This window comes from Mus caroli, chromosome 14 (assembly GCF_900094665.2).
Source record: "Mus caroli chromosome 14, CAROLI_EIJ_v1.1, whole genome shotgun sequence".
NCBI classification, from domain to species: domain Eukaryota; kingdom Metazoa; phylum Chordata; class Mammalia; order Rodentia; family Muridae; genus Mus; species Mus caroli.
In genome coordinates, this window is record NC_034583.1 from 41,513,867 (window position 1) to 41,541,682 (window position 27,816).

At 40.9% G+C, this 27,816-nt stretch overlaps 1 protein-coding gene and 1 pseudogene across 2 annotated transcripts in view; both read right to left on the bottom strand.

The window, feature by feature from the left end:
- Positions 1 to 27,816, bottom strand: part of Armh4 (armadillo like helical domain containing 4) — a 102,093-nt gene that overhangs the window by 18,802 nt on the left and 55,475 nt on the right. The gene's annotated exons all lie outside the window — the stretch shown is intronic.
- On the bottom strand, positions 12,673 to 13,163 carry LOC110309567 (annotated as a pseudogene).

Sequence of the window (27,816 nt, forward strand, 5' to 3'; positions counted from 1 at the left end):
CCATTTTTATCTCCTTGTACTAAGCTCAAGTCCAAAACCAGACACACTGAATCTAATAGAAAGGAAAGTGGGGAAGAACCTTCAATGCATCAGCACAGGGGAAAATTTACTGAACAGAACACCAATAGCTTATGCTCTAAGATCAAGAATTGATAGATGGGACCTCCTAAAATTGCAAGGCTTCTGTAAGGCAAAGGACACTGTCAATAGGACAAGATGGCAACCAACAGATTGGGAAAAGATCTTTACCAACCCTACATCTGATAGAGGACTAATATCCAATTTATACAAAGAACTCAAGAAGTTAGACTCCAGAGAACCAAATAACCCTATTAAAAATAGGATACAGAGCTAAAGAAAGAATTCTCATTTGAGGAATACTGAATGGCTAAGAAGCACCTAAAGAAACGTTCAACATCCTTAGTCATTAGGGAAATGCAAATCAAAACAACCCTGAGATTCCACCAGTCAGAATGGCTAAAATCAAAACTCAGGTGACAGCAGATGCTGTCAAGGATGTGTAGAAAGAGGAACAGTCTTCTATTGCTGGTGACAGTACAACTACTCTGGAAATCAGTCTGGTGGTTCCTCAGAAAATCGGACATAGTACTACCAGAGGACCCAGCTATAGCACTCCTGAGCATATACCCAGAAGATGCTCCAACATGTAATAAGGACACATGCTCCACTATGTTCATAGCAGCCTTATTTATAATAGTCAAAAGCTGGAAAGAACCCAGATGTCCTTTAACAGAAGAATGGATACAGAAAATGTGGTACATTTACACAAAGGAGTACTATACAGCTATTAAAAACAATGAGTTCATGAAGTTCCTTTGGCAAATGGATGGATCTGGAGGATATCATCCTGAGTGAGGAAACCCAAACACAAAAAAATATACGTGGTATGCACTCTCTGGTAAATGAATATTTGCCCAGAAGTTCAGAATACCCAAGATACAATCCACAGACCACATGAAGCTCAAGAAGAAAAAGGACCACAGAGTGGATACTTCAGTCTTTCATAGATGGAGGATCAAAATAACCATGGAAGGAGATACAGAGACAAAGTTTGGAGCAGATAATGAAGGAAAGACCATCCAGTGACTGTCCCTCTTGGGGAACCATCCCATATACAATCACCAAATCCAGACACTATTGTGGATGTCATCAAGTGCTTGCTGACAGGAGCCTAATATAGCTGTTTTCTGAGAGGCTCTGCAAGTGTCTGAAAATACAGAAGTGGATGCTCACAACCATCTATTGGACTGAGCACAGGGTCCCCAATGGAGTAGCTAGATAAAGGACCCAAGTTGCTGAAGGTGTTTGTAGCCCCATAGGAGGAACAACAATATGTACCACCCAGTACCCCCAGAGCTTCCAGGGACTAAATCACCAACCAAAGAGTACACACAGATGAACTCAAGGCTCCATCTGCATATGTAGAAGAGGATGGCCTTGTGGGGCATCAATGAGAGGAGAGGCCCTTGGTCTTGAGAAGGCTCTATGCTCCAGTGTATGGAAATGCCAGGACAGGAAACTGGGAGTGGGTGAGTTAATGAGCAGGAGGAGGGGGGATGGGACAGGGATTTTTTTTTTTTTTGAGGGGAAACAAGGAAAGGGGATAGCATTTGAAATGTAAATAAAGAAAATAACTAATGAAAAATAACCAGAGCCGGGCGTGGTGGCGCACGCCTTTAATCCCAGCACTCGGGAGGCAGAGGCAGGCGGATTTCTGAGTTCGAGGCCAGCCTGGTCTACAAAGTGAGTGCCAGGACAGCCAGGGCTACACAGAGAAACCCTGTCTCGAAAAACCAAAATAAATAAATAAATAAATAAATAAATAAATAAATAAAATAAAATAACCAAAAAATGGTTAAGATTATGCTAGAGTTCAAAGTGTCGGGGCCGGGGCGGGGGGAGCAGAATGTGTGTGCTCAAAAGGAATTGGCTCACAAGATTATAGATACTAAGAACCAAGAACAGTGGTGGATTGCTTACTGATCCAACCCAAAGGCCTGGGAGCCATGGTAGTCACTTGTACAGTTTCAGACCAAAGGCCTGAAGACTCGAGATCCAAGAGAAGCCAGTATTTTCAATCTAAAGGTACACATAGCCAAATTACCAGCTCATAGACTGCCTATCAGGAGGAATTCTCTAGAACTCAGTACTTTCATCCTTCATTGTCTGGATAGGCCCACCTGCATCAGGCCTCACTAGGCCCACCTGCATCAGGCCTCAGTAGGCCTACCAGTTCCAATGTGAGTGTCATAACCTCTCACTTTGCCCCATTGTCAATTTCTTCTCTCTTTGGCCCTCACCATATCTTTATAACAATCTTGTGAAAATTTTCCCAATGTAACTCAATCTTATCTGCTGTCTCCTTTGCCACAAGAGGCAACAGTCAGGCTCCAGGCATCTGGTGGATGGGATGGTGTCTTTAAGGCAGCTATTGTTCTGTCTACCCTGCCAAGTGAATCCCTCAGCTTCCCTTTTCACGTTATATGCAGATTGTCTGAGAATCCTTAGCAGCAAGAAGCCCAGAAACAATCCACTCTGTTACTTTCTCAATACAGTTGCCACCTCTATAACTGCTCTCAGGGAGAACTCTAACTGGACAGTCCTCAAATTCCTCTGCCATCAAGGTAGGTTGGCCTTTTGCCATATCAATTTTACCCACTTGGTTCAATATAACAAAAATATTAATGTGAGCACAAGGAGAAAGAACGTGAGTGGGGGCAAACTGACCAAGCTCAGGGGAGAGGCATCTTCCTTCCTCTAAAGGAAATTCTACCTGAAAAATTTCAGGTCTGGATTTGTAAAATATAACTTTCCTACACAAGCATACTTCACAGCAGGGTCCATTTAACTCACATTCCATCTTAAAAGGATCATAAATGTAGCCTCTTTAATGAAATATTTATCAGTAATTTTTCAGTGATAACAAGACTTAAGTTTTTTACTTAAATCAAGAGAAAGAGAAGTATATATTTGACCAAAATTAAAAAATAAATATCATACACAGCCCTTTGTTTTATTAAAGTATGTACACATAAATTTCAGAGTGTTTCTCCTCTGTCAAAAAATGAATGAAAAGCAGTTTGTTCTTCTACTTGTTGCTTAGTCCTAAGTGTCGTTCTGACTTGAGAAACTAAGCTCTTTCTCACGTTACATACACTCTCTTAAGAAGGAGAAAACTTACCACATTTGAAGTATTAAATGTGTGTTTAAAAAAAGAAAAAAAAACATCATCGAGTTTTTGTGAATTTAGCCTGTAGAGATCCTAAGTTGACCTGCCTTAAGGTCATGAAAACCCCACCTATAATCAACTGTTCTTCATATAATAACAGAGCAGCAAGATTCCAATAAGCAGGATGACCCACTTCTTTGCACAGGGCTAAGTGAGAAGCAACTGTGTGTTCAGGAAGCAATTAATTCTGAAGGCTCTGAACTGATATTTACAGAGAAGGGCACAGAGAGGCCAGATAACCTAATCTTGACTTTCAAGTAACATTAAAAATATCTTAATTTACTGAGCACAAGACGATTGCAGAAGTTTGGTCCAAAAATCAACTTAGTATCTGCCAGGGCCAGTTAATAATAACTGTGCTGATACTGAAAAATTATGTGTCATATTGTCACAACTTCTATGATGAGAAGGTAGTCATAAGCTTCAAACATATAGAAATATATGGTACCCAAATAAAGGAGATGTCCCTAACCTAAAGTAGGCATCGACCTTACTTCTCACCATTTATGAGAGAAGAAAACAATTGATCAGTGTCCACCCTCCACAACTAAGTGATGAAGCATCACTGCTTTCTGCCTGTGGCTTCCTGAAACACTACCGACCACTGTGGTTCCAGATCCTTCACTCAGCATCGCCGAGGCCATACTCAGGGCTCAGAACTTCTTGCCTCTCCAAGGTTTCTCCTCACATTTTAATTACCTGTTCTCTCTCCAATCCAGTGCTTAAAAACAGAAACTATTTATCCTTCACATTTTTATTTCTTTACTTCTATGAACATGCAATGATTGCGTGTACCAGTGGGACAAGACATAGCTATTTGATATTGACGGACAATGCATGATGATCAAATCATGGTGATTACCATTTTCCACTCCTTCAATACTTATGGCTTTGTGCTGGGAAGCTTAGAACTCTTCTAAACTTTCACAAAATATAGAGTAACTTCATAGTAATTGTGTTGTGACACACACACATATGTTTTAATGTATAATTTTTCTGTCCTACTGTGCTTGTGACACTAGACCTCATTTTTCTTCTGTAACTACAATTTGTTGTCTGACCTCTTCTCTCTCTTTCATCTCTCTTTCTCCTATGCTTTCTAGACTCTGGTAAGCACCATTCCGTGCTCTGCACCTCTCAGTTTATTTCTAGATCATCACATGTCCTTCTGGCTCTGGCTTATCTCATTGAATATAAATATCTTTAGATCCATCCAGTAGCCACAAATTAAAGGATTTCCTCCTTTTAAAGCCACGTAGCCTTCTGCTCTGCACATAGTCATGATTTTTATTCAGTGGCATTGCTGGGTATCTCAGTGACCTCAAATACTCACTGGCATGAATAGTGCCATGGCAAACATAGGAATTGAGCATCTGCTGCTATGCTGATTTCATTTCCTTTAGATATATTCCCAGTAAGTGGGATGCTAGAACCTGCTGTTTTTAATAGAAAGTTTTCTGTTTCCAAAAGTCCACTGGAGGCAAGGTTGTGTGAGCTGCATAACAGTCAATGTTGTGAAATTCACCATTCCCACACATGCTGCAACTTTAGTGAGAGTAAACAGCCATGAGCCCTGCTGCTGCTGAGCACAGGTCTTCTCATGCTCAGTTGCTATGTAGAGTGGTAGAGCTTTATGATAGAGCCACACAGCACCCCTCTTCTTTTTACAAATTCCAGGTTTCACTGACAAAAGCCATGGTCTGGACCCAGGGACTGTGGTGAACCGGGCACTTTCTGGAGACCTCATTTACCACTGGCTCTCATCTAGAGGCTCCCACTTTCCTGTTGCTTTGCTGACAGGTGAAATCAATTAGCAGCAGAGTGCTGAATGAGTGCCAAAGTGGGTTTAAGGGTTGCTTCAGGGTTTGTTTTCCTTAAGTCCCACTTAGCCTTTCACAAGGCTTCTCTCTCTACTGTACTAAGCAATGCCGGGGTGTACTCCCAACAGAAATTAAGGCAAATATTTGCTCAAGAATGTCTGTGCATTGATGGTTCAATGGGAGAAACTCAGAGTAGTGCAAGATAAGTAAGTCTGGAGATCTTCCACACAGTGCAGTACATGAAGCCTCATTTGTAAAATTGACTATATGGAAAAGCCTTTTGTTAACCTGTACAATTTGATTAGTCAGCATTCATATGCACTGTGAATGATCATTATAATCGGACATATCTACAAACATGGTTGCACATCATGTTTGTGTCTGTGTTGAGGAGACTTATGTCCCATGTTTTAAAAAGGACGCTATTGCAGATGCTGGGAAGTGCTTGCTGACTGGAGCCTGATATGACTGTCTCCTGAGAGGCTCTGCCAGAGCCTGACAGATACAGAGGCAGATGCTCACAGTCAACTGGTGGACTGAGTGCAGGGTCCCTGATAGAAGAGTTGGAGAAGGGACTGAAAGAGAGTTTGTTGCTCCTCCCATGGGGGGAGCAACAGTGTCAAATGGCCAGACCCCTCCCTTCCCCAGAACTCTGGGGACTGGACCACCAACCTAAGAGTGCACCTGGAGGGACCCCGTTGCGGTAAATATTAAAAAATGAACCGGCCAACTCTCCCAGGGCTAGGCCACGCTCCCACACTCCGGTCACCACCTCCAACTCTCCAGAACATTTTCTGTTCTCAGGAGCTCCAGCTCTGCTCCATGCCCTACACCAGCCCAAAGCCAGGCCTCTTGATTATGTGCTGTTTTAAATTCTCTTCAATCCAGTTGCTGTTTTTGGTTGACTGTCCCCCAAAATCCACCATGTATCACTTGCTAGTGAGATTGCTTGAACCATCTCTGTACCCTCTCTGTGCCATCCCAAGGACCTACTATGCTGCCTTCTGACTCTTACATGTCCAGAATGTGGACTTGTATAGTATAAAACACTATGTCTGTCTTCTTTTTTGCATAACATTGCCTCTTCTCGAAACAAGAGATTTCTTGTCAAGATCATGTATGCATATTATCAAGATCAATATGCTTTGAAAACATGACTTATGCAGTATTTCTCTACAACTAGCAGAGAATCCAGTTAGTCACTCAGCCCACCCTACTAGAGAAACTGGAGATTTAGGTTTGACTTCAAACTAGGTACGTTTTTACTAAGATGACATTGTAACAAAAATGAGTTTTAAAGTGCCACTTAAACAACAGTCAACACATTTGCAATGTTATGCAAACACTACCTCTAATGAATTCGAAAATACTTTTAGCAAATCTTTCCATAAGAGCTCTTCTCTGCACCATCCCCAGGACCTACTAAGCTGCTTTTTGACTGTTATAATTCAGAACATGACCTATAAATGGTCTTAAAAAGTAAACAACACTTTGTCTCCTTCTGCTTAGCATAATATTTTCAAGGCCCAACCCTTCATCTAGTAGCATTCATACAAACATCCAACAAGCATATAAAATAAGCTGAGTGCCATTAGTTATCAGAAGAAAACAAATCAAAGCCAAAGTGAGATGCTACCTCACTCACAACGAGCTTAAACAAGGAACCCTGCTTAAAAACAAAAGAAAATGACAAGTGTTGATGAAGATATAGGGAACAACCTGCTTGCTCCCCAAAAACTGATCATAAAACGATCACATAACTTATAATTCACTGTTATAGGTATATACCTAACAGTGAAGAGAACATGTCCTTTGACAAATGCTTCATCATAAATATTAACACCAGCCATTCAAATATCCAAATAAATAAACAACTCTAAAGTCTATCAACTAACAGATGAGATGCAGTGACATCTTATCCAGCCATAAAAAATGCACTATATTTACATGTTACACTCTAGGTGAACCTAGAAATTATTGTTTTAAGTGAAAGAAAGTATGAAAATGTTGAAAAATGGAGTAAAGGCTGATCTGTAGCATTCTTTGTGCCAAGAAGGTGCCACCAAGAGGGCTAGAACAGATCACATATTCCATGAACACCAGCTCAATGCATCCTGCCTCAATTCCCAGGTACCTGCTGTCCTCTCCCAGAACAAATGCCAGACAGTTCAGCCTGTCTAGGGTACAGAGGTCCTCTAACTGAAAGGATCCCGTTTGAGTTTTTTCTCTGGGATTATAAGTGCCATCAAGAGTCAATTCCAGGCAAAAGGCAGTGAGCTAGCAATGCTATATGCCTGATTCTTCTTTTCTATTTTTAAAATCTCTTCTGTGTGAAACACATATAGTATCTACCATGCTATCATAATTGAATATCTCTTCATGACCCTGCTTTCAATTCATTGGGGGGTATTTATTCAGAAATTGAGTTAGGTTTATAATTTGATATACTTCAATACAATTAGCAGAGTTCTACAATGTAGCCAATATTTACTGAGAATCTAACAGTAGCAGGTAGTGTGTTAGAAAATATTATAAAGCCTTATACATCTATGAGTTGAAATTAACACTGCAGTTAGGTTCAAAGGAAATTGAATTCTCTTTCTCATTTATTTTAAAGCAGACATAATTAAATCCCAAAGCTCTGAGCATGGATTAGGCACTAGAAATAAAATCTGATTGTCCCTGAAATTCATTTCCACATACATTTTTGAGTTGTCCAGCTGTGAGTGGTCCTAAAGTCAGTCACCCATGTGCCAAAATAAATCTGTTTTTACCTTGTTGCAAACAAATCCCGAATCATTTTAAGATGGAGCAGATAGAAACTTTTCATTTAATTGGCAATATAACTATCTACATTATTAATAATAACTATTTTTTCATAATGTAGAAGTCGAAAGGCCATTAACAATGTGGCAAGTTACAAATATGCATTAAGAAGCTAAACAAATAACAGATACTTCCCCTGTGAGACAGTGTTCAGGGAAGTTTTCCAAGATTTATGTGTTTATATTTAATGCAGAGATTTGGAGTAGACTTCAATAAGGAATTCTACTCTTGGGAACATCCCAACTCTCAGAAAGATGCTCCCAACTGCTGTTATTACCACTATTATTACTTATTGTTGTTGTTGTTATGTTGAAGTCAGAGTTTTTCTATGTATTACTGATTGGCCCAGATCTCATTGTGTTGACCAGGTTGGCCTTGAACTCATAGAGATCCAACTGCCTCCATCTTCCAAGTGCTGGGATAAAAGGTGTGTGGCATCCCACTTGGCCTCTTCCAAATTTTTAATGCACACCATTGTAAGTTAATACACTGAAATGCAAGACCTAGTTATTCACAGAAAGAAAATGATCCCCAATGGGCACTGGAAAATATATCCTGAGCATCCTTTCCTGGCATTGATTTCTGTCATACTTGCTTCCTAACCAGGCTACAATCAGCCATCCCTCGTACTACAGATACATTCTCATTTCCTTCCAAACCATCTTTCCCCAAGGCAATTTGATATAATTACCTTCTGCTTAAAATCCCTTCAAAGCTTGTTGCCCTTAAACCAAAGTCTATATTACTTCTTGCCTCACACAACCCTATGTGATTTGAGTTCTTCTGTGAGCAAAGCTGACCTCACAACTTCACACACACTCTACCTTCTGTCTCCATTTTCACCCTTACTGTTTCCCCCTCGCAGATACGGGGGTCATCACATCTGTGCAATACTGATGCCTCCCTGGATGACTCTCAGACAATGACAAAATGGAATGATCTAGTGCAAGTCCATTCCAGCCAGCAGAAGAGTCTTCTCATGAGCAATGGCTCAATAACTCACAGTCAACCATATGGAAACAGTCTCTGAGCTTTTCCACTCAGATCAGAAAAAAGGATAAAAGTTGTCATAACCAAAATGAAGTCATCAAGAAACAGTTCTTCCAATAAAGACTGTCTGATGGTAACTAAGCATGTGGCTTTACCAGAGCTACAGGTTTCCAAGGAGACAACTACAATCTCATACAGAAAGTACTTCTACAAGGCCATTGGCCCAGAAACTGCCCATTTAACTTTGGATGAAGGCCACTATTGTTATTAATTAATCACGATGGCCACAGAATACTGTTTCAAAATTACCTGATGGGATCCTCATCATTTTTGTCTTTTGGCATTTTCTTTGCCTTAACCTCTGTTAATAAGTTCATAGCTTACTATGGAATGGGTCACCATCATAATGTTCTATGTATTCTAAATCAGTAGCATGGCTCCCTGGGAAATTCTTAGTTGATGCTTTAGTTTAGTCTGATACACCTCAGTTCACTTCTTTCTGGTCTTTCTTTTGAGGCAGCTTAGATAGATTTAGGGGGAAGGGGAGCATGAGAAGAGAGAAATATATAGTTCGCTTTTGTCAAGAAAATTCAACACAATGGGTCAAGCCAAAATTGCCTATAGAGATAACTTGTGGTTTGTCTAAAAACACTGAAAACAAAGATGTTAAAAACAAGTGAACCATGTTAATTCAGGGCTAGAATGTTTGTAGTCTTGACTTTTCCATGCTATTTCTCCTCCTGAGAGTGGAAAACATCAGGATAGTTTGGCCACCTAGGATTCCATTTGCCTTGGGCTATTTATAGCTCTCTCTTCTGATAATACACTTGACAGACTTAAGACCTTTACCTGAATGAACTAGACACACACAAACCTCTCTCTGAGCTGTGTACCTAGCAACCTGTTAACAATGGAAGATATCTATCTGCAACAGGCTGCATGCACACCCTTCCCTGAACAGTAGAATACATTTTTTCTCTCTATAGAGACCATCAACTTTCTATTTAATTCAATTCACTTATATCTGGATAGAAGGCTAAGGGGGCTGCTCCAGTCTGAACTAGTTTTGGTGCATATAAAATGAGAAAAATGTGCTTTCCAAGGAAACTTTGAGGGGGAATCGCCTATTAAGAATCTTATACGCATAACTGGGTATGCATACATTGAGAACTGGATTCATTATGGAAAGGCTATGCACACTAGAGAAGTTATACATCTTAAAAACTGTCAATCAACACAGGGAACCATTCACATATGTGCATAATAGCCAATTCCACCATCCTTTAGAATACATAAAGAAGCCTCAGGGTTCAGGAGCATCCTGGCTCCTGCAGCCTGCTGTCCTTCATGACAGCATCTTCTTTCTGGCCTGCACTATCACTGTGCTTTGGGGAAAGTAGTCTTGCTATGTTACAGTCTGTGCATGCCTTTATTGGATTCTTGAATAATGTGCCAAGAACCTGGAAACTCCCACACCACAAACAGCACTCTCATCCCTAAATCGAAACAGAACAGTGACCCATAATATAACCCATCATTTCATTTCCAAAAGAAAATTCTTTTGATAAAGAGGAAAACCAGGTCCTGTAATTTACTTAATTTGTGAACTACACTTAAAATTTAAGGTTTTTTTTCCCCTTTAAATCTACCACACCACACATTTATGAACCATACAACATATAAAGCCATAGTGGCATTATAAAGACACCTAGCGCTGCCTCCCTCACCATGACCCATGTCTCAGTGCTCTGCCTTTTTCCTATATGACTCTGTCTAAATACTAATAATCTCTCTAACTCTGCTTCCTTCTGGCTTGTCCTGGAACCCTTTACTGTAGTATAGCACTAGTTTTATCTAAGTGAGAGGAAAGCTCTTGATTACTGTGACCTGGGCTGCAGCTGACACTTTTACAAACGTGGGTCCTCTGCTCCAGTAGGGGGCGCTCTTCTTTTTTCCAGGTGTTGCCTCACAGTAATCTTTTCTACGAACACATCCCAGCTTCCAGAGAACCAATTCACTTTTAACTAAAATAAACAAAAGAGTGAAAGACTTACTTGCCTGAGTTATTCAGATCTAATTATTCTGAAGATAATCAGATATGCAGGTATGTTGCATTTACAACAGTTTGTGAAAATTTAATGCCTGGTTTTAAAAACAACTTATAGAGAAGTTGTTTCTTTCCTTTTAATAATAAATTTGAGCCCAAAGCTCAGGCAATCCTTCTCCCACCAACCTCCCCAGTAGATAGAACCTCAGGAATGTATCTGCACACCTGGATTGGCAAAGAATTTTTGTAAGTAAAAGATCTTTCCCATGAATTCCTTGTTATCTAAAAGAAGGTCCATAAAGTAGTCTCCTAGAACAGATAACTATGGCTCACTAAGATCCTGAGACAAAAAGAATTGGGTTGAACCATGTACCGAAACAAAACAGATGACATTGGGATCCAAAATACATGCAATATTTAACTCATTTCTAAGAACCCCTCAGTCACAATGCTATCATTAATCAGTAAACACACCCAGACCTGTAAAGCATGATGGGATGAAGAAACTAGAGGTATGACAGCATTGCAGAGATGATGGAGAAAAGGGGGCCCATCACAAGTGGGAAGCAAAAAAAAAAAAAAAGACTGTGTACATCATGGAGTATTTCCCTTCTCCACCCTCCTCTCATAACTCTGATGATCCCAGACATAACAACAAGATAAAGTAGCGTAAGGACCAATAGGGTACATATGGTACACCATGATCTACAGTAGTTGTAGTTAGGGTTTTATTGTTGTGAAGAGACACCATGACCAAGCAGCTCTTATAAAAGGAAAACATTTAATTGGGGTGGACTTACAATTTTATCGATTCAGTCCATTACCATCACGACAAGAAGCATGGCTGCATGTAGGCAGACATGGTGTTGGAGGAGGGGCTGGGAGTTCTGCATTCTGATCCCTAGGCAGTCAGGAGGAGGCTCTCATCTGTACTGGGCACACACTCTAACAATGTCACACCTCCTAATACTGTTCCTTTTTAATAGGCCAAGCCTCAAACCACCATAACCACCATGCTTTCTAACTGGTGTGCTCTTTGCAGTTCAAGTCAGCTTTTAGGATATAACCTATTCTCTATTGAGAAATAGCTTGTTTTCCTCAGTGAAAAAGAAACACGGTAGAATGGACTAATTTGAATATCTCAGAAATGACATGGGAAGTCGAGAGCAATGGCACATATTTAGAGTGTAGAGGCTGAATATCAGGAGAATCAAGGTCATCTTCTGGTACACAGCGAGTTCCAGGGCAGCCTGGTTACAGCTGTAGAATACCCTCACTGCCCCACTCCAGTGCTGAATTACCTCTCATGCCTAGGGAGCAATCCATATGTTGAGTGAGTCTACTTCAATTCTGCCCTTGATGATTACACTGAAATTGTGATTTTCCTCCAAGATCACTTATGTAAATTGCCTCATTAATTCTCATCACTCCTTTGGACAGTAGGAAATGGACATGTACCATTATCTCAATTTTGAAGGTGAAGATGAGAAAGAGCATGGAAAACAAACTTAACTGCATTACTTGAGCAACTTGGCAAAAATACAGATGTACAGGTTATACTCAGCAGCTCCGAGCTACAACCCAGGGGGCTGTAGCTTTAACAGTGCCCCACAGAACTGGTTTTCAGAGTCTGTTTATGAACTGTCATTTAATTTATTCTCTCTCTCTCTCTCTCTCTCTCTCTCTCTCTCTCTCTCTCTCTAAAGACGGATCTTTATTTCAAACTCTCATCTACCACATTAGCGTTTCCCACCAAATCTGGAAGCAGAGACCTTCACAGCTTCACAGGCTTCACAATCTTTTTTTAGGTGATGCCTTTGTGGGGGCCTTGGCAGCAGCCATGGCTGTCTTCTTTGATGCCTGCTTAGCCTTTTGTGCTTCCTTGTCAGCCCGGATAGCCTGCTCTCGCTGGGCTTTCCTAACTTCTGCTTCTGATCCCTCTTGGCCATTATATCAGCAAGAGACACACCAGTGATGGCTCGCTGGAATTTGACTGCACCGCAGGTTCTTTTCTTTTGGATTTCTTCCGACTGTCCTTTCTTGTGTTTTCTTCTGTAGAGGACAGTCCAGTTTACTAGCCGAGGATTCCTTTTGGAAAGGAATGCGGACTCACATTTTGCATTAAGAAACTGGAAAACTTTCCCCGTTGGTTCTGGCATAGCACATAGCGCTGCCCATGTCCTGGGTAGATATTGTATCCACTGAAACTGCACAGCTCGACCTTCATGGTGATAGATCTAATTTATTCTTTCTTAAATTTGAGAAATATATAGATAAATTCTTTTTACAAGATCAAAATTCTCATGGGCCTCCAGTGCTAACAAATTATTATTATTATTATTATTTTATTTTATTTTATTTTATTTGTAATTCATTTTTTACACTCCATATTCCATTCCCTACCCCTCCCCATCCATTCTCCGACTGCTCCACATCCCACACCTCCTCCCCACCCAACTCATCTCCACGTGGATGACCCCACCCCCATCCCACCTGACCTCTAAGCTCCCTGGGGCCTCCAGTCTCTTGAGGGTTAGGTGCATGATCTCTGACTGAACCCCGAAGGGCAGTCCTCTGCTGTATATGTGTTGGGGGCCTCATATCAGCTGGTGTATGCTGCCTGGTTGGTAGTCGAGTATCTGAGAGATCTCTGGGGTCCAGGTTAATTGAGACTGCTGGTCCTCCTACAGGGTCACCGTCCTCTTCAGCTTCTTCCAGCTTTTCCCTAATTCGACTACAGGGGTCAGCAGCTTCTGTCCACTGGTTGGGTGCAAATATCTGCATCTGACTCTTTCAGCTGCTTGTTGGGTCTTTCAGAGGTCAGTCACGATAGATTCCTTTTTGTGAGCGTTCCATAGCTTCAGTAATAGTAATAGCTTCAGGCCATGGGACCTCCCCTTGAGCTGGATCCCACTTTGAGCCTGTTGCTGGACCTTCTTTTCCTCAGGTCCTTGTCTGGTCCTGTTGTACCTTAATACTTCACTCTACCACAAGGAATGAATTAGATATCCATTCTTTTCTTAAATCATCTACAGAATGCTAACAGCTTACACACTTCAGAATAGACATTCTAAACAAAAAATCAACTACCCACGATCAAGGTATTATGTTCACCTTAATTTCATGTATGAGTTCACTCATGCACATATCATAAATCTGTAAATCTTTAAATAAATATCCTTTGTATAGTAGATGAAGTACATTCTCATGCACAGTTTGGAGATCCAAACATCCTGGAAACACATTTTGAAGTACTAAAAAAAGATAAAAAAAAACCCCAAAAAACCAAAAACCAAAAAACTTTGCTTCAATCTCAAGCATTATATTAGAGTATTTATCCTAAAGTAATGAAGTCTCAGAAAATTAGGACCTAAGGGAAAAATCATATGTTACAATGAACAAATCCATTTCTTTACATAATTTTCCTCATTTAAAAATTATTTTATTATATTATTTTAATAAATCCAGAAGTCTAGATTAAAAAAAAACGCTAATCCTGACAGCTATTCCACATAACAATAAAAATTGGCCAATTTTGTGCACTTAGTAGAATGAAGGTAAAGTCTAAAATTAGTTGCCTTGGTCAGTCACTATGGCAGCTTCACTGGGTGCTTGGAGCTGCTCTCTAGCAATATGGGACGCACAGAACACAAGGCTGGAGGGAACTTCTCTCTCCTTCATTCTTCTCTCTAAGCCTCAAGACCCAGATTTCCCTGCATCATAGGAATCTAATCGTGAGCACACTGAGAAGTGAAGAGCCCAAGGAAAAGAGGCTTTCTCATAGCAACTCTTGCTCAGACACCAGTGAGTCAGTCAAATAGAGTTTTAAAAAATGCTGATTCTGATATGTTCACATGTTCATCTAAATTAGAGCACATCTTGAGATTAAAATTTCTCATGGTGTGTGTCCCCTTAGATAAGCATGAATCAAATCCATCCTTTTGTTCTCCAGCAGACTCAGAATGTGGGTATTCATATATTAGTAATAGTCAATACATGGTGCTACGCATGGCACTTGCCACAAACATAATGATCTAAGGACTTCACCTTAATGGACTTAATTACTCTTTATATAGCATAGGTTGGTTCAACCATTATATCCATGTGAAAATATGAGCACTGGAGCAACAGTGGTTAACTGATTTGTTCAAGATCACATACCTTGCCTTGTGCAGAGCTAGAATGTAAGCCCAGAGACTGCCTGACTCAGAGCCTGAGCTCTTCATCCTGAACTGCACAGACTTCCCACATGAGCTATTTGCCTTCTAAGATTAATGTGTAATCTTGCTTAGCTCAGCTCCCAAATTGGACCCTGAGGCAAAAGAACTAAGGTGGCATAAGATGCAGTAACTGGGGCCTTGGGTAAATTTGGGGAAAGACTTTAGGGACCCAAGGTGACAAGACAAAAGCCAGGTAAATCACTCAGTTAGGAAAGCACACAGAAAGGCTAGGTGAGTGGGAGGATGTGCATAGATGTCAAGAGAACAGAACCCAAGGGTTGAGGATGGCATTACACATTTAAAATCCCGGCACTCATGAAGCTGGAGAGGTAGGAACAACATGAGTTCAAGGCTAGCCTGGGTTACATAATGAGCTCAAGTCTAGGTTGGGCTATTATGTGGGACTCTGTCTCAAAATAAAACAAAAAGAAAACAAAAACAAGGGGAGAGGACGTTGGGGGACATGCTTAGGAATGAAGCAGAATTAGGTAGACCCTGGAACCAGTCCCTAGGCAGAAGAGGAAAACTGTCACAGCCCAGAGTATGATGAGGAGAAAGACAGTCAAGCTACCAATTTAACTGCCAGAGCATACCGCAGAAGGGAACTGATATATGCTATTCCAGAGTATACCTCCCAAGAGATGTGGCAGTGACATTAGATTCGCTCTAAGAGTTATAACAAAAAGAACTCAAGCTTCCGTTCTCAAAGACAATCACATCTTTGATGTTGTCACCTGCTGAGTATCTATGTGAATTTTCCTAACTTACACTTTCTTCCTTCCTGAAAACATCATCAAGGAGAGGTGGTGGACTTAATCACAGATGAAGCAGCATTACAGAATTGTGCTCTTTCATGAGTGGCGTGGTTTCCAAGGAGGTGACTGGAACGCAGTTTCCAGGAGGATGTCTAAAAGGAAAGCAGGCTCTGTGTGGTGATGATGGTCACCCTGATGTACTGACCAATAGTTGCTCCCTGTCCTTCATGTGACTCAGGGTTCACCTTGAAAGCCAGCACTTTATGCCTATCTGCTTCGGGGGAGAATTTAGCACTTTTTCTAATAGCAGGGCACAGTATTCGAAGGGAACGACAATTCCAAAATAACACAAGGAAAATAAGTAGAACAGAAAGAAAGAAAAGCATGCATACAGAGAATTCGAGAAGCCATGCAAGAGGTGAAGTTTGTGTGGCATGTGACATATAAGATGGAGAAGGAAAAGCGGGAAAAATCATGCAAGAAATGACAACATTGAGCAAGAAGAAAGAAATCACTGGAATACAGCTTGAAAATGTTTTAACCTTTTATTAACCCTTTGGTTTTTATACATAAGAATATCAACCCACTGGACTTCTTGATCAACCGAGCAGAAAATGTCAGTGGTAAGAGATTAAAAGCAAAAAACAAAAAGGAAAAACTTAACCAAAAAGAAAAAATTGGCCACAGAGAATTGACAGTCTTCATTGTTATAAGAAATACTAGGTTCTGAACTATGAACAATGCCATAATCATACATACAGAATTTCACAGTTTTACAAAAATCGTGTCTTATCTCTGTCTTTATATTATACAAATATATAATATATAATATAATATATAGACACATATATTATATTATATTATATTATACAAAAGGGTTCATATTCTAGATTTCCAAGTGGAAGCAAGGAGGTAGACCTAAAAGAATCAGATGTTTGAACTCAGGAGTTATCTGCAGAGATATGATTTAATTCAATGATCGATTAAGCTTCTTTGGTGGTCAGTAAACTGCTGGAAAATGGATAGAGAGATGGATACAGTCCATGCCTTCAAAGTAATGTGTTCAAGGGAAAGTCCTATCATTGATAAGTCAGAGGAGCTATGTGGCCAGGATGTCAAAAGATTAATGAAAGAATTAGTTGAGGGTGACTTTTATCACTGCTCAAACTCAAGCAAAGAATTCACTGAATTCCCAGAATTTCAAAGCAATGACCTCGTGACTCAATGGTGCTGCACCTGCCTCATTAGCCATCCTTTGTAAGGTTACAGGCATCCCCCTGCAGCTCAGACAAAACCATACACTTCTTTTATTGAGTCTCTACCATTAGATGTGGATCCCTAATCTATTTCATTCTCTGTGATCAATGCTCCTGTGGCTTATGACGTGAATGATCTCTCCAGAAGCATCGTTTTTTTATAACATTGTCTCTAGTCTAGGTTCTCACATAGAGCGAATCAAAGCAGTAGTGTCAAACCTGAATTTCTCTGTAACTTCTCTTCAGTTCACAGCTCAGCTTCGTGGCCCGACAGTCACCTTCACACTGCAGGTTTGAAGTGGAGCACTTTCCAAATGGGTTTCATCTGTGCACTGATCCTTCATCAGGCAAGGCAAACACTGTTAAAACTGCATCCTATGGAGCTCTGCATGTACCTAATCCTATGAATCTCCATAAACAACCTGGGACTGATGAACAACCCAATCCTGAGGTCTTTGATGGCTTTAATAGAACTTTTGGTTTCATTACTCTCAATTGCTCTCATTGCTTAGCTTTAGTAAGCTCCAGGAGAACCATATGCCTCAAAGCCTTGGCCCTGTCTTTACTCAAACTCTTCCCTCCTTCCTCTTTCCTCATTGTTATCTGGTCATGGCCAGCAGTAAATACATGAGAGAGACAGGGGGGTGGAAGAGGGAGAAAGGTGGAGGAGACTGCATTCTTCCAGAGAAACACTGATCAAGGAGCAACTGGGAATTAGTACTGATGTGCAGACCTAAACATAAGCCAAGGCACAGGGACCGGCTGTTCAGCTGTTTAATCAACGGAAGAGAAGGTAAACTGCTGACATGGTCCTGCTTTGCAATGGGTTTTGCCTTGTTCTTGATTTTGTTTTGTTGTCCTTCTTACAATTTATGTTGGGGGAGGCTGGTAAGATGGATCAGCAGTTAACATTGCCGGCTCTTGCAGAGGGCCCAGAGTTGGTTCCCAGCATGCCAGCCTGGCTTTGAAATCATACTGATAGGGACAGTGGGAAGTTAGCTACTTAGAAGGTTATACTGACAGAGGTTCTTGACTATATGCATCTCTGCCATATAATATCTGCACACATAGACTGGTCCACATATCAGTAGCCCTCGAGGGTTTGATGCAACTTAAAAATCTAAATATGAATTTTAATCAAATGCCCATATGACAGGCCTTGGAAAGTATGGTTACACACTTTCTGGTGCTCAGTCACTACCCACCAGTAAAACTCTTGATGGGAGCTGACTTGAAAACAGAGGCTCAGATTTTTATGGAATAAATGCTTAACATAGTGTTTTTTCAAGTGAGTCTCTGAGGGATTTGTTTTAGGATTTAATGTCTAAAATAAGATCCCAATGCTCAGCAAACTGCATGGCCCTGCATTTTAATACTGTGTTAAGTACTGAGCCCCCTTGCTCGAAAGGCTAGAGGATTTTAAAAGATAGTGCTATCCAGGTGAGGATATTTTCTCTTAAATTTGAATACATATTAAGCTGACCTTGAAGGATGCAAACTTTTATCCCAAATTTAACTTGGTGATAGAAAAACTTGTAGAAGGCCTGCCACCAGAGGCAACTCAGATGGGACTGCTCCCAAGTGAAGAGCTGCTGAGTCACAGGATTGTAAAATGTAAGAATAGAAAAGACCTTGGGTGCTATCCTCTCAGTTCTGGTCCATCCACAGTTAAAGGCACTTTGCAGTACTTTTGAAGCATCTTTGTCCAAGGAGCCTCAATTGATGAGCATTTATTAACCAATCAGCCTGCCAATCCCTAAAAGCCCTTTGGCCTTGGGATACCTGCAGACTGTTATAATAGGCTTGTCTCTTCAGTAGGCTCATTGTTTGATGAAGTGAAGGAATCGCTCACAGCAAATAAAACCCCTGCATCTATGTCCCATGAGAAGTATTGTGAAGAAATACTGAGACAGAGAACCTGAGATGATTGGTCAGGGTGCACTTGCAGTTTTCTAGGAAGAGACAGAGACCAACCATCATCCCATGGCTTCTTCCACATGAACAAAGCTGAGATGGGCTGTTTTACTTTGGACAATATCATAATGTAAATCTCTGGTTCAACTAGAGTCAGAACCCACACTCCTAAGTCACTCCTTCTAGAGTGCCATAACCCCCCTCATCCATGTGGGGTTCTCTAGTCTGGATTCCAAGGAAAGGGTGATCTTTCATTCATTCTCACCTATCCTCCCCTTGCCCTATAGCAACAGACCATATGTCTTGTCACACAATGCCCAGTTGTACAAGTGTCCTTGTCATTTCCTCTTAGATGTGGTCCTGAGACAAACTTATTGGCAGTGAACTGTAATTGCAGGGCCCAGTCATTGTGGAAGTGGTCATGCTTCCATCACACTCTCCCTTTCTCATGGATGACAGCTCAGATGCCAAGGGCACCCTAGTAAATAGCCAAACAAAACATAAGAAGGAACCTAAATCCTGAATGACCAGTGAATCAAAGCCCTCTACTTCTCTGGGCCCTACCTTGGGCCTTTATACTACGAGGATCCCAAATCAATATAGTATGCATTCAATACAGTACAAGCTAAGAGAGGCTAAGTATTATTTGAGAGTTAGGGCAAGAGGCAGATGCTGCTCAGTGTTGGAAGGATCACTCTCCATTAAATCTTTGAGCAAACTCAGTGTTTCCTACATGAGAGGAAATAGAAGCAAATAGTTCACTGGGCACATCAGATACAGACAATTTATTAAGCAATTTACATTCACATTATATTACATAGTCCTCACAACTCTAGATTGCTGCCTTTCATTTACCTACAAGAAACGCAAGGCCTAGAGGGATGAATTAATCAAGTCATATAATCAATTAATTTTGAGTGGAATTATCTGCATTTATCTGCTTATTAGGCACACTTTCGTAGAGAAGGAGAAACAGGGAGAGGGAGAGGGAGACGGAGAGACGAGAGACAAGAGACAGAGACAAGAACTGTGTGTGTGTGTGTGTGTGTGTGTGTGTGTGTGTGTGTGTGTTGAGGGATCAAATTAATGAAGGAAATGTGATAGCCTAGGTGTTGTGACTAGAACACTGGCCCATGAGACAAAAGACCTGGAAGTTTCACAGGTTATAACACTTGCACGGTACTAGGCTTCTCAAAGCATATGTGGCCTCTGAAGTCAACAACAATTATGGGCAGGAGAGATGGCTCAGTGGGTAATGAGAATTGCTTTGCAACCATGAGGACTAGAGGCAATGCACTCCTATCATTCCAGTCTGGGTAGAGGGGCAGAAACAGAAGAATCACTAGGGTTTGCTGGCCACCAAGCTTGGTCCAGGCACAGTGAAAGATTCTGTCTCAAAGACCTAAGGCAAAATATAATAGAATAGTCACATGCATATTCCACACATATATACACAAACATATACAAGACACAGTTCTAATAGCTTACAGCATGCATACAAAGAGACAGCTGACATTTGCTCACTGCACCTACACAGCCACTTTTACTCTCAAAACAACCATAAGGGATACAGTATTAAGGAATTAAGGATTTCTCTGGCAAGGGACAATTTAGCACAATGGTCAAAGATATCAGCTAAAACAATGTCAGTGCACCCCAAACTCAAAGGCATGAAGCCCCAGTATGTCACAGGCTAATTACCCTTGATTCTGCAGAGATATAGTTCTTCATTTTCCTCCAGCAAAGGATGACAGGATGAAAAGGTAGGAAAATCCATTCCTTTTCACCACTGTATTTCATGACTTACTATTAAAACAGTAGGGAAACAAGGGCTTCACCCATAGACTACGGGAAGAAAAAAGGAAACCTTGCCTTAGGACAGCACCTAAGAACACATGAAAGGCATTCAGAGAAGCAGAGGACCTCTTTAAACACTGAGCAATGTTCCAAACAAAAGGCAGGAAGTGTACAGTTTGAAGTCAAACAGAGTCAATTTTATAGACACGGAAAAAGGGGCAGATTGATGTAAGAGATAATCAGAGGAGAAGCATGCTAGCATAAGTCAAGGCTGAGCAGCTCAGGGACAGAAGAGGGCTGCATAAAATATTTAAAGGGCCTTTCTGATGTTCTGTGTATCCCAGGGCACTTATAAATCCAGGAGGTCATACTCTCAATGGACCTGCTGTGGGCTGGGTGCTGACCCACTTTGACAAATATGTTGTTCAACCCAAGGCAGAAATTTGGCCTGTGCAAAGGACCCCTGGTGAGGATGCTAAATCTCTGATTTTGAAGTCACCATGTATGACCAGCCATTTAAATTAAGCAAGCAGTCCTGTGGTCTAGGGAATAGAGAGCCAAAATGTATTCTCTGTAGCAGCCTACGTATACTATTGGAAATAGCTCAACCAAAGCTTAGCATCAATCATCTCAAAAGTACCCTAAAATACCAATTCTCACTGCATCACTCAGCAAAAGTATGCCACTGAAAACTCTCTGAAGCAGTAACTCTCTCTGTGCAAGGCATTTATGGAGAATTAATGAACAGCTGTAGTCTATGGACTCTGAGCAGAACTAGAAATATTAATGCATGGCAAAGTTTTATACTCTGGCTTTTTTTTCCAAAGGTAGTGATCCTTTGATGTGCATAGAACACAAAGCCCTTCGCTCCCTGGGTTGTCTAGCCGACTCTCCCATGACTGCACCTCCAGCTTTAAAGCGATTGGAAAGTACATAACAGGATCTGTCAGAAAGGATGTTTAAGTTTTAGGTCATGCTGTGAGCCTACAGAACACAAAGTGAGATTCAGAGACTAAAACATAAAGCCACCTACACCCTGGGAAAGGGTGAGCTATCCTTACTATCTTCACATGGAGTGGACTGGAGCATAGTCTATTTTAATCAGTATTGGATGTATTTTTGAATCTTACTAGCATGCTCATGATTTAATCTTTCTAACCACGTTAGTTGAGCTGTAGAGTACTCAGTTTTTCATTTGTCTGTTTACATGAAAAAGGCACTAACTCATCTCTGTAGAATAAAGAAGGCAGTACAGTCTACAACAGTGACTCAGCTTTGCTGCTGTTGCCTCATGACCCTGTCATAATGGAAAATACCTTGTTCTTGCCTTAGATCCTTAAATGCGACAGCCCTAGTCCACCTCCTTCTTGGGACAATTGTCACTAAATGAAGCCAAGGATGAACCTTTGATGTTTCCCATTGCTCCGTTTATTATAACATTAGAACCAGTCAATTAGGGTTTTATTGCTTTTTGTTTATGTGTGAGAATCAAAGTGATGACCTAGAACATACGAGGTAAACACTCTTCTACTAAATTAAACCCTCATCCTGGAGCCAACCACTTCTGAAAACGAGTGGTTGCCTGGTATCATTCCTATGTCTAGTTACCCTGCCCTCCCTTCCAATGGCAGAACCTACTCAGTTGCTGTCCTCTGTGGAGGATGTATCTGAGAGCTGTGATAGAAGGCAAAACGATGGAGAGCTGTGAACAGAGATTGGAGAGCATCAGCCATGACTAAAGCTCAATCTGGCAAGGCTTTTTTTTTTTTTTAGCTTCCTAGGAACTGGCCCCAACCTCAAAACCTGCTCTGGGCAGCTGGGCTTCTGCTTCATAATGCACTTCAGGTCGCTGACTCCCTGTGACATTGTGAAATACACCAAGTGCACCGATTAAATGATAGTCTTTGCCTGGGAATAGGTCATGATTCAAATCCAACTTCAGGTGAGCCCTTTGCTTAATTGAGCCTCTTTACCCCTCAAAAAGTCAGCTTATTCCTATTTTACCAACCAATTGTTTAAAACAATCTGAGGCTCAAAAAGGTTAATTTATTCAAAATTACTCACTTGATAAAGCTAAGAACTGTTAAAATTCTATATTTGGGCAACCCACTAGCTACAAAGCATTCCAAGAGATCTTTACTAAAAGAACAGCCAGGGCCAGAGAGGATAACAAGCCTGCAACAGAACACAGGGAACAAAGTGGCCATCATGGTCCAGGGATTGCAGCCAGGAGATAAAAGAACTATGTGAGGCAATATTACAATGAAAATGAGCTGATGTAAGCCATGTTCCAGGCACTATGAGTGTGTTAGCCTTGCTAACTTCTAAAGATGGATCCATGGTATTAATAAACACAAACTAAGGTACTCGAATTTTAAATAATTCATCTGAGTTCCTTCAACTAGGAAGGACTTGATCTCAGCAATAAGGATCTGGAGCCCATCCTTCCTCAGAGATCCTGAAGACCCCAGCAAGAGCAGTTTTAGTGGAGTGATGTAATCTAGCCAATTTACAGACTGTGTGGGAGAAAGGGAGAGAGAGCAGAGGCTCAAAGTGGGTGCATTGCTCCCCCAGGTTGTCAGAGCAAAGCACTGCAAGGTGAGAGATAGGAAACCATGGAAATTTATTTTTGCAAATCAGGAGACACCCATTTCCATATCAAGGCGCTGTCAGTGCCTCTCACCACCCAGAGCCTTCAAGGAAGGATCGCTGTGGCTCGTCCCATGTTCTGGAACCACCAGGCAAACCTGGACTTCTGGTAAAAAACACCTAGACAACCTCAGTCTTCACAGGCCTCTTTGTCCAAATGTCCCTTGGTTTGTACAGACACTAGCCACACTAGATGAAGAGCTTTCCTATGATTTTTCTTAATTGAAAAAAAAATCTACAAACACTCTAGTTAAAATAAGTTCAAATAATCAAAAAACTGATACTTGGGAGTTGAATATACTTTCTAGGGTGAGGGGGGCATAATTTAAGCCATCATAGGCAGAATGGGTTCTAGGGGGAGGGTATTTTAAAGATGAAGATGGGAGAGACAATTTATATCTCTCTTAAAATAACATTTCATTAAGGATCAGTAGATAGGTCACAGTTCTTTCTAAGTAAGCAGAACATTTGATTATCTCCATCCCAAGCAAAGCTTGCCAGGCCAAGCATAAAATTTTAGTATTCTGTTTTGATTCAATGAGTTGGAGAAGGACACAGCCTCATTGCTTTAGCCAAGAACATTGTGGTACTAACATCCATCACAGCTCTCCCACTCATGTCTGCTTTAGTCAATAAAGAGACAAAATCAATGCCCATGTCAAGCTGCACAGTTAACTCTCAATCCCAAAGCCTGGCAGAGGCAAGCAGTTGTGCAAACAAATAGAAGTGAGCAACAGAAACTTTCTACAAGCTGCAATCGACTTGGTGTTTGGTTGATGGATAATTTTCTTGAGCAGATTAAATAACTTCTTCGATACCAAGGAGACAAAGTGGTGGAAACAAGAATCTTGAAAGTAGTAGCCAGGCCGGCAAGAGTAAGTCAAGAATTACCCATGCTTACTTAGTAACACGAGTTATAAATGGGGCAGCCATCCCAGATATTGGCATTGAAATTTTGCCTTAAACAGTTCAGCAAATATTGGCTATCATGTAATGAAATTGTCGTGATAATTATTCATTCATTTGTTTCTCCTGAAATGCTCCTTTAATTGTTACCTAGCCCTCACAGATTGGTTAGTATAGCATCACAAACATAAACATTTAGCTAGACTCTAAGTGGAAACACCTGCAGGCATGAGCAGGCAATAGTTACTAATGTGTGTCTAATGTGCTAAGACACAAGTGTCACCATAAACATTCTCAAAGACTTCATTCACTACAGAATTCAACACAGAATCATATTTGGTTGAAGGGGAAGACAAAATTTTCAAAGACCAAGAACTAAGAATCCCCTTAAAATAAACACAACTCCTTCTATACATCAAGAGTGCTCTATTTCAATAAACAAGTTTATGACTGTCATTTATGTCAAGTATATTGACATTATGAAAAACTTTTTAAAAAATCTTCTTTAGTGGGAATTAAATAGTCATAAGAGACAGATGGACAGAGGGAACTGGGTGGGAGTGGAGAAGAGAAGAGGATGGGGATGTGGTCAGGATCAGGTGTTGGGAGAGTCAGGGGGGATGGCCATATGGCCATGAGAATGAATAGAAATCTGCAACTGACTTGGGGGGAAGTAGGAGGCATCTCCAGGAAAGGACAGAGAACTAGAATAAGGGAGGTCCCAAAGAATCAATGGGGATATTTTTAGCTGTGACTCACAGCATTGGGGATATAAAAATTGAAGAGGCCACCTTCTGTAGCCAGGAAGAAACCCCAATGGAATGATAGAGACACCAACCCACTCACAAAACTTTTGACCCCAAATTATCCTGTCTAAAAGAAACTCAGGGACAGGAGATGGAGCAGAGACTGAGGGAATGGCCAATCAATATCCAGCCCAACTTCAGACTTATCCCATGGTTAAGCACCAATCCCTGACACAACTCTGTTATTCTTGCAGACAGGACTAGCAAGGATGGCCTCTGCTCCACCTAGTAGCTGACTCAGATAGATGGAGACACCCACACAGTGTATGGAGCTTGGGGACTCTTATGGAAGATAAGAGGGAAAGCTTGTGGGCCCCCAAGGGAATAGGAACACTAGAAGAAGACCGATAGAGTAAATTAACTTGAACCCTACAGGCTCTCAGAGACTGAATCACCAAACCAAAGAACATTCATAGCTGGACCTAGGCCTTCCCAAACATATGAAGCAGATGTGCAGCTTGGCCTCCATGTGGGTCCCAAACAACTAGAGAGGGGACTACCCCAAAAGCTGTTGCCTGTCTATGGGATATGTTCCTCTAGCTGGGATGCCTTGTCTGCCTCAGCTGGAGAGGATGTGCCCAGCCTCGCAGAGACTTGATGTGTCAGGGTGGGAGGATACTATCCAGGGGCTGGGGGGGGGGCACCTACTCAGTGGGGAAGAGGAGAGATGGGGAAGGATTGTGGATGGGGTGACCAGGAGGGAGGCAGTGAGTGGAATGTAAAATTATTAAATAAATAAATTAACAAAATAAATTAATACAGTTGCAGTTCATTATTATGAGGCTATTGAAATCCAAATGTGACATTTTTTTTTACCTGTATTCTTTTTTTGTTTTGTTTTTGTTTGTCTATATACCCAAAGACCTGTAGACCCATAATCACAAATGGTGTAATTTTGGTCTTATCTGCTAGCTTCTTTATGGTTTCTTATTCAAATCTCAAATAAATAATGTTATTTTTTCTCTTAAAAAAAGGAAAAACTCCTTCTTTATAATTCCCACTAGAGTATATAAAGCATTCGAGAACTTACAAGAACTCAAGAATTTATCAAACTTTGTTTTAAAAGTTTGCCTATTATGTTATGTGATATTGTGCTGTGCCAGGTGTTAATGTCATTTTTTCTTTTTTGGTAATATTTAAGAGTAATTCAGAACAAGACCAGACAAATCAACTGTTGATCAAGTAAAGTAGTATTGTTTCATATTTAACAAAAAAGAAAAATAAAAGCCCAAGGCACTTTTTGTTAGCCAGAGTACTATTTGCTGTTGCAATTGAGTGAAGTAGTGGTGGGATATTCATGCCAGGGTCCAATGATGGATGTCAACTCTGAAGGAGCACAGCTATGCCCAATCTTCTGTAAGCAGGCACAGCTGAACCTTGGTGGTGGCAGCTATTATGTTCAGAGGACAGGGCAGCACGGAGTCAGACCTAATGAAGGTAGCACCCCATGTACAACCATGTACCAGTTATGGGATATTCTGCCTTAACTTCAGGTGGCCTTGAGGTTTTAAGGGCTAGAATGAGTATGTAGTTCTGCCTCTGAATGCCAGTCGAGAAAGCCGATTCTCTTCTAAATATTGACCACCAGGAACAAACTTAACTGAGAAGAGGGTAATGCACAGAGCAGATAGCATTTGTAGCTGCTGTAGCTGAGGAGAATAAAGTGAAAGCCTAATTAACATGTGGTTTCCAGAGATGAAATGCCTTGGAAATAGAGGTGATGGCAGCAAAGCATCATGGATAATAAATGCCATCAAATTCCACACTTAAAATTGTTAGTGGATAATTTCATGTGAATTTTATTTATGTGAATATAATGTATTTTTTCCTCAATTTTAAAAAAGGTATAATGTAAGAGAGAAAGTATTCTAGCTAGGCATGGCAGTATATACCCACAACCTCAGCACTTGGGAAGTGGAGGCAAGACTATCAAGAGTTCAAGGCCAGCCTTGTCTACTCAGTGAATTCAAGTCTAGCCTAGGCTATGTGAGAGTCAGTCTCATAAAGTATGGACAGGGGTAGGTGGGAGGCTTCAAAAAGTTCAAGAAATGTTTTAAACCAGAAGGGAATCTTAGAAGAGGACCAATATGGTCACCTCTCCATAAGAAAATTGAAAAAGAACTTACTACATCCTAAGTTAAAATCATGCATTCTATGTAAATCTATAATTTACTGATTATAAAATTTAACATTAATATTAAAGTTATATATGCTACAAATGCATGCACAATTTTCAAACCATCTAAATGCAAAATAATTTGTATTCAAAGGCTTGCCAACAATATAGCTAAGTGAATGAAGATGCTTGCTGCCAAGCCTGAAACCTTAGTTGGATCCCTGTAACCCACATGGTAGAAAGAGAGAACAGAGAACAAAGTCCAGTAAGTTGTCCTCTGACTTCTACACATGCTCAGTAGGACTCATGAGTACACACACACACACACACACACACACACACACAGACACACACAGACACACACAAACAGCCACACAGACACACACAGACATACAGACACACACACACAGACACACACACAGACACACAGATACACACAGAGACACACACACAGACACACACAG